Raw genomic sequence first — 8,725 nt, 5'->3', positions numbered from 1 at the left:
CTCCATCGGCTTCTTTATCTCATCCAAGTCATTGGGACATTCTTCTATTCTTTTACCATCCAAATCATTCACCCCAAACACCTCATCTATTGGCTTATCATAACTCACTTTTTGGTTCATTTCAAAAGGTATTTCTTCGTCTTCGATGCGGATTATGAGCATGAATCATGGATGTCAATGAGGGATCTAGTGGTGCTCAATAATTTTCTTCCAATGATTATGAGTAGGTGCTCGTCTTCTTTAATGTCTAAAACCATAAAATCCACTAAAAAATAAATTTCCCATCATTCACCAACAAATTTTCAACAATCCTTTGTTGGAGAGGTATTAATTGATCTGCCATTCGAAGTGTCATTCTTGTGTTTTGTAGATTTGTTAGAGCAAACTTTTTGTAAAACGAATATGGCATGAGATTGAAGCTAGCCCCCGAATCGGCTAAAGCGATTATTGAACTAGCATTGCCAAATTCACAAGGCAAAGTTAGTTGGCCAAGATCTCCCATATTTATTGGCAACCCATTATTGATTGTAGCATAACAAAATTGATTAACCACAATGGGGATGATTTTTCCAACTCTTTTCAGTTTGCAAATACATCCTTAGAATATTTAGGGACTTTAGCAATGGATTTGAGGAATGGAGCATTGACGGAGAGGGATATCATTTGTTCCATGAATTTCTTCTATTTCGGCTCTACACGATTCTTGACGGCTCAAGATGGATATGGAAGAGGAGGCTCGTATGGTTTTAAAAATGAAGGATTATCATTCTCCAGTGGCCACGAGGTGGCCTCATGGTTGCCATGTCGTGGGCACTAGGAATATGGTTTTTCTGTTACTGCTTCAAGCTCCAATTCTTTTGGTTGTGGATCGGGCTTTTTGTTAACTACATTATTGATCTCTCTAGGGTAATAATTAACCTCATCCTCGGTGTATATAGCCATAACATGAGCTTGTGATTTTGGGTCTGGATTTTCAGGAGGTAACCTCTTGTTTATGAGTTTGATCAATTAACCCAATTGAGTTTCAACGCTTGATATTGTTGCTTATTGGTTTCTTATCATAGCATCAGTTGTGTCATTCCTCTTCTCATAAACAACTACATATAATTCAAGCATCGACTCGAACTCAGGATTGTTTGCGATTGGTGGTTCTTTTTTATTAAAACCTCTACCAGTTTGCCTATACTTCTCATCTTTTTGCTTCTTTTATTCGTTGTATGGAAGCTACTACTTCTTCGGTTTTCTCCAATCCTCATCGTACTTTTCCCCACTCGAGTAGCATACTTGGGATTTTCGGTTCCCATTCTCATCTATATTGCAATATTTGGTCAAATGCAGTCCATTACAATTGTCACATCCAACTCCTATGGCATGTATAGATTGATCCATTTAAGTCATTAGCCAATCCATAGTATCAAGTTTAGCCATTATTGCTCCTAAGTTCTCATTTCCTCTATCTCCTTTATCTATTGTATCGTCTTCTCGTGGGTTATGGTATTCTCTTAAGTGCTTCGCGAAGTATTCAAGTAACTCTTTAATTGTAGTCAAATTCTTCTTAGTCGTCGGTAGTTGAGAATCAAGGAGTTGCCTCGTTGTCAAGTTCATCCCATCATAGAAATTAGACACCTCTTGTTGCTCATTCAAGCTATGTTGAGGATAATTTCTTAGATGACCTTTGTACCTCTCCCAAGCTACGTATAAGAATTCACCTATTTCTTGATGGAAGTTAGTAATCTTCTTCTTTAGTTTGGAAATCTTTGAAGGGGGACTAAATTGCTCTATAAATGCTTTACGAATATTGTCCCACGTCTGAATAGCTCTAGGTTAGAGTGACTTTAACCAAATCTTTGCATCTCCAGTAAGCGTTACTGGAAGCATCCTTAGTAAAACTACATCACTAATAACATTTGGAACATTGAAGTAGTTAGAAATGTCTATGACTTCATCGATGTGTTTGAAGGCGTCATCGTGATCCTTTACAAAGAACATGATACATTTAAACATGGCTAGGATATGCCCTTTGAGTTTGAATTTTGCGGTTGCTGGAATTTCGGGTTGTAAAAGACCCGGTCTGTTGTCCTTACGGATCAACTTCTTGTACTCTTCCATCGTCATATCGGTAATTTCGGCCATATATGATCCCTTGCCTTTTATTTCTTCACCTAAATCTTCCTTGTTTTCTACATATGGCTCGTACAGGTTTTCTTTCTTATCTGGAGTCTACTCAAAGCTTTTGTACGTGTCAAATTGGAAAGTGCTACTTGATTCGTCAACATTCTTATCCTTCTTTTTTGTGGAAAGTTGATTCTGGATTTTTGAGTGGTGGACGATTGGAGTTCTGGATCCTCGTGTCATAAATCATTGAAATAAAACGAAAACAAAAACAAATACATGTAAAATGAATACAATTAAATAAACTATGAACTATTTGTTTAGTGCCCACAACGTGGCTGCTGCATAAACATAAAAATTAATTTAATGCAGAAAAATAACTTTTTGCGATTTTTACCCCGCAAAAGGGATTGAATAACTAAAAGGAATTAAACTAAGAATCAAATAAACTTTTCCTTGGAAATGGCGACAAAATTTCATTTGCACAAAGTATACTTATTAACCTTAAAATTTATAAAGCTAACTAACTTAAGTAGTTTATGAACCTATATGTAGAGTACCTAGTTGGATTATAGAATAGCTTAGGTAAGTTGGGTGGCGAACACAAGGAATAGAATTTAATTAATCAAATAACTACTTTTAATTAAACTAAGAAAACAAACTTTATGTTGGGTTTTTTACTAATTTTGCAAGTTCATTAGCTTAATTCAAATAACTATAAATTATTAAAACTAAACAAGCAAAGAAAACGATTTTTTCTACAAGTTTAAAGTGTACTTCTGCTTAGTTCAAAATATCCCTTCTCCCGTGGTTGATTTCTAGTGGATGGATTACACTAATTACCAATTATTTAAATTACTAAATAGTATGATCAAATACCTAGATGTACCAAAATATGAATTACCATGGAATGATTAAGCACAAGTTAAAAACCAAATTCATACAAGCATGAATCGGACTATGAATAATAAATTGATAAATTACCTATCCTAGATCAAGACAAACAATTCAAGCACACATTAATGAATAATTATGCTCACTAACGCAGTTAAAGTTATTAACTTTTATTTACTTAACCCTTGGATTTTATTATTCACTAGGTCTAATTATTTAATGATCATAAACAATTAGGTATCAAATTCATGCAACTAGAATGATCACCTATTACATAAAACATGACTAATAAGCAATACAATCTAAGATTTAAACATGTTAGGATTTTGATTATCAAACACAAGTAAAATCAACATAAAACATCCATGAATTCAAAATCAACACATAAGGATCTGGTTCATCTGCACCAAACATAAGTACAAGGTGTTTATCCCACATCTAAAGCAGAAACAATAATAAAATCAAAGTTAACTAGAAGAGACATGGTAAAATCTAGCAAACCTAATGATTCAATAATGATCTTCTTTCAATTATCTTCAAAGCTTGACTGGAAAATGAAATCTTCACTTCTAAGGGTTTTTTATGGGTTCTTATTCGTAATCCTGAAGCTAAACTCTAGAATTCGACCTATAGTCTGGTTTATACACATACCAAAAACATAGCTGCAACGGTGTGGCGAATAGGTGTCACGTCGTAGTCAACACATAAAACGCATATGCCCCAAGTCACCGGAAGCTTCTACATCAGGACAAGTGGCCACTTCATTGCCTTTGGATTTCCACATTGAGGCATGCAATTTTTTCACAACTTCTTCTCTTCTTGCATGTTGCTGCTAGCTTTGACCTCCAAGTTTCCATCTTTCTTCAAGCTTGGTCCTTTTTCTTCAATATTGTCCTTTTTGGCTACAAAATGTAATTTAGTTCAATATATACCAAATATCTTTTCTTTTAAGCAAAATATAGCTTAAATATATTAAAGTAATGCCTAAAAATATGTATAAATATGGAAATATCAATACCCACTGATGATCATTTTGCAAGAACTTAGGAAGATTAAACATAACCAAAGAAGAACAAAGTGAAACAACCTTTGAAGACTATGGTTCCTTTTGGCAATTAGCAAAGATGTCTTTAAGCTCTAAATTAAGCTTTCTATAATGTATCCACCAAGCAAACTTTGCAATACCAAAATATTCTAGTAAACACTTATTAAAATGTTGATCTTCAGCTTTAATACATATATAAAATATGTCTAAACAGAAGAAAAACTTTAAGGCTTGAATCTTGCACCAAAAAGCAAGTGATGAAGAAGGGAATGACCCTTCTTAATTTCACCATTCCGAGAGAGAGAAGAAATGTGAAAGTTTTCAAAAAAAAAAAAATAACTCCTCTCAACTCATGCACTAGCTAATATATAATAGACTATAAAGGTAAGAGGGGCCATAAAGCTAAAGTGAAAGCACCTTTCTTACAAGCATCTATAACGGATTAAAATAAGAAAAGGCAATCCTACACCATACCATCAATATTTCGACCATTGTGAAGGAATAGGACAAAACCAAGTGCCCATTACTTATCCTATAACTGGTTAGTTGAGTTGTACACATTTGGGTACCTAAAGTATCCAAAAGATTGTTCATAACTTTAATAGTCATACTGTGTGTGTGTGTTAATATTTATTAATAATCAAATTATACTAATAAATAATCAATTGATATTAATTTCCTATAAGGTGTGACCATATAGGATTATATTTTATTAGCAATATCATTCTATAATGACTCTTTGCCATATAAGATCTTTCAATCTCTCACTTACAAAACACTCATAATATATATATATATATATATATATATATATATATATATATATATATATATATATATATATACAGTGGTGAATATCTAACAACATTTCACTTCCACTAATAGCATATGCTAAATAATGTCATCCATCAACATCCAATTCCCTAAAGCTCAAAGCTTAAATTGATGTATTTGAAAGTTTATAAGATATCCATTTGTTATATATAATTGACAGTTTTCTAGGTTACTAAAAAAATTCACGTGGCAGAAAAAAACTTAAATCCTTATGTTCACATACCACCTAGAAAGGATCTATGTTTTTACTATTGATAGTAATAACCTATAAACAAAGAAACCCTAGAGAGAGACTATGAAAATCGAAATTAGCATAAATATTAGGGTTACATACATTTTGATTGTTATAGAAAATAATCAAATCAAATCCTCCTGAAGTTCATTGGAAAACAACCACTAAAAGGATGATGCCTCTAATGGCTAACACCCAAAACAGGAACCCTAGAATGAGGAGGAGATATGTGATATGAAGGGAATTTTGTTCCAATGCCATTAGGTAACGTGGTCAAAAAAACTGAAATCCAAGACGTCCTATTTATAGTTTAGGTAACTTGCATGTAAAGCAAGATTTGAATTAATTATATTAAAGATTTATTCCTAATTCAAATCTTTTCCTTTTATGTAACCAGTAGGCTTCCAGAAACCTTAAGAAAACCTACAAAACCGTCCATACCATGGAGGGTTTTAGAATTGCTTCTTTTATTCAACTATTGAGCAATTACAATTCACCCCTTGCACAATTAATTATTCCAATTAATTCCAAAATAATTCCAAACTGATTTTGAATAATATTAAGCAAATGTAATTAATTTCACATTAATTTAATAATCATAAAAATTAGCAAGTCCGTTATTAACATGTGAGTTCATATTAATTTATAAATCACATAAGAAATCAACAAATCAACTGTCTATTTCTAATTAATATACTAATCACATAATATACTAGCAAATCCTTATCCCATAATTTCAAATTAGTTTATTAATCATATAGTAATCTAATAAATTATACTTCTCTCTCTTAATATCATTTCTAGCTATTTCTGGTCATGAGCAAAACCCATAAAGGGCTTTACTTCTAATTACAAGAATATACCAATTTAGTTATTGGCTTAGACATCTTAATCCAACATACACATCTTGTTGAACATGAGGCTTGGATCACTTTCAATTTCATTTCGTGTTCAATTTGGGGTATCGCAAGAGCTGCCTAAATCTCAACACATAAGAGGAACAAATCCCATCTTCACTACATATGCCTTTTGCATGGTTTACCCTATACCTGAAAAAGTATTTTATAACTACCTAGTTACCAATCTGCATTTGACCATATCAAAGCATAACAGTCGTTACACTTAAGTCCCCATATGTATATAAGGTGTTAAAGATACAAAGATAGTACCTTTTAATCAAGTATCGCCTATCACTATGATCTATAAGATGATCTTGACAAGGGTCCGTTCTATAGTACTTATCTAGCAAGTACCTATGAAACTTGGTTACAACCACTTGCCTACTTTTATCTAGTAAAATTCAACCAATCAAATTCATTTTAGTCTTACTTTATAATTATCCCATAATTATAATTGACTATGAACTATTAGAAGAATAAGGTTATTTGTGACAATCGTCAATCTCGAGTCAAGTCAAAGTCATCAAGTCAAACCGATCGACTCGTTTAACCTTGTGTATTGGAGTGTACGTTATGTAATTACTGTATAACTCGCTATTTTAATGAGAAAACATCACTTGGGAAAAGTTCGTGTGTTTAAATTTCCTAAGCTTTAGTGCTAAACAATGAACCAGACTGATAAAACAGTGTTACATACTCATCGAGAGTGGGTAAGATCCTTAAAAATGACTTAACGTGGTTCACGGACCTTGCATTGCGGAGCCAAACACTCACAATTGTCACACACAAAACATCTCTCAATCGTTTTCACTCTATCTCTCTCCATTGTCAAATCTCTCCCAAATCTCTCTCAAAAGTTTCCGTAACTTTTTGAAGTCATTCAGGTCATTCCGACCCTTAACTGGGTCAAAAACGGCTTGAAACGGGGTAAAAACGCGAAAAACAGCCTTGAGGAGCCGAAACTCCTCTTAGAGGCCGAAACCTCTTAGAGACCGAAACCTGGGAGCCGAAACCAAGAAGAACCGAAACCGAGACCTGGAAGCCTCTCGGACCGAATCTGGAAGGGGCGAAGTCTCGGGCCGAAACCTCACTCTCGGTTCCCCTCTTCCAACCGAGCCTCGCCTTCTATTCTTCTCCTCGCACTCGCGGTCTCTCCTCTCCTCCTCTCGGTCTTCTCCACTAGTCTCGGTTCCAAGCATCAGAGGCCGAAACTCCGGCCAGACTTCGGAAATACGACACTTTTCACCCATTTTCAATATTTTTAACATTTTAAGCTCGTTTTTCGAGATTTTAACGCGAGATTTTCACCCAAACTCGTATTTTAACATAATAAACCCCAAATATTCATAATTTAATCATATTTTCATGAAAATCCTTATTTAAATAATAAAATCTAGTGTGTGAATAATTAAGGTGGAGTGTTGACTTTGCTTTACCTTATGACACAAACAACCACCATACCCACTCCATGACTAACCCATACTCCTCCCCACCATACCTTGTCACTTCCTTGTCCTTTGACCCCTCTCACAAGTTATTCCCACGTTCATAGAGCTGGACATTCATCCTCTCTCCTCATTTTCACTCACGTGCTCTCATTTCACCAAAAATCAAACACAATTTTTCTCTTTAATTCGAGATCCCAAGGCTGATCATCAAGTGTTCTCCCACTCTTGGTAAGTATAATCCATCCTTCTTGTGATTTATGCACTTCATTCTAATCCAATCATGGATTCCTTACTCAAACATCATCACGTTCATGTTAGATCTTCGAATCTCCAAGTGATCTTTCAAGTGTTCTTGAGTTAAACACTTCCATTCTTCAACAATCACTTACTGAAATTACTCAAGGTGAGTTCATACCCCTACATTTTCCTGTTTTCTCAAGTTTTTAGGGGGGGGGGGGGGATACAAGTTAAAACACCAAGAACATAACTAAACTTTTCTAACAGCCTTCATCAGAAAAGTTCAACTCCATTCACGGACTGTTTTGGACAACTTAAGCATTTTATTTTTTCAAAACTGTTTTAGGTGTAAGTATTTCCAGTTCTTAGCTTTAAAATGACTACTTGCACATCTCCATGCTATTTTTCTACAATTTATGGTGATTTTTACAAAACTGCCTATCATTTCAAACACCAATCCGGACCAGTCTGTGATTATGGACTATTTCACCCAAGTTGGTGGTCTTTAAAAATCATGATAAAAATTATGAGTAAACTAGACACATTTTGGGAACTCTCAGAATTTTTGGATTTAGTTTTCGACCTCGTATGATTTTTCTATGACTTTTCTAAAACAGCGCAGAAAGGCTAAATTTAGTTAACAGCATATAAATTTCATAACACTTTGTATTATGTTGGGCAAAGTGTGTAACAATGAGTTCTAAATATTGAATGTGTTTCCTTGTTAGTTTATCATCATCAACTAAAACTTAGTCATTCATGATAAGATTATTCATTCATTTAGAACACGTATATTAAGCTATAATAAGCATAGTTTATGGATTCATAGCACAAATGCATTTTCATGAAAGAGCTCTTATACATTACAAACTTTTTGGATAAACTATAATAGGTATAGTTTATGTATCATTTACTTTTCAAAGTTATTTTTCAAAGGTTTTCAGTTTAGATCACGTAAATTTGTTAATGAATAAATTTGTGAGTCATTCGCTTCCGGTTACTTCCAAAGTAACCAATTCAAAAA

General features: G+C 33.8%; 1 non-coding gene across 1 annotated transcript; it reads left to right on the top strand.

Annotated features, from left to right (window-relative positions):
• The first annotated feature begins 1,642 nt into the window (after window positions 1-1,642).
• Window positions 1,643-1,749, top strand: LOC145091101 (small nucleolar RNA R71). Its single transcript, XR_013701989.1, has one exon. It is a non-coding gene; the product is annotated as a small nucleolar RNA R71 (small nucleolar RNA).
• Window positions 1,750-8,725: the final 6,976 nt, after the last annotated feature.

The sequence above is a fragment of the Lactuca serriola genome, chromosome 2, assembly GCF_051521515.1.
Source record: "Lactuca serriola cultivar US96UC23 chromosome 2, Lser_US96UC23_V15, whole genome shotgun sequence".
Classification (NCBI taxonomy): domain Eukaryota; kingdom Viridiplantae; phylum Streptophyta; class Magnoliopsida; order Asterales; family Asteraceae; genus Lactuca; species Lactuca serriola.
Note: the sequence above shows the minus strand (reverse complement) of the source record. Positions and strands in the feature narration are given on the sequence as shown.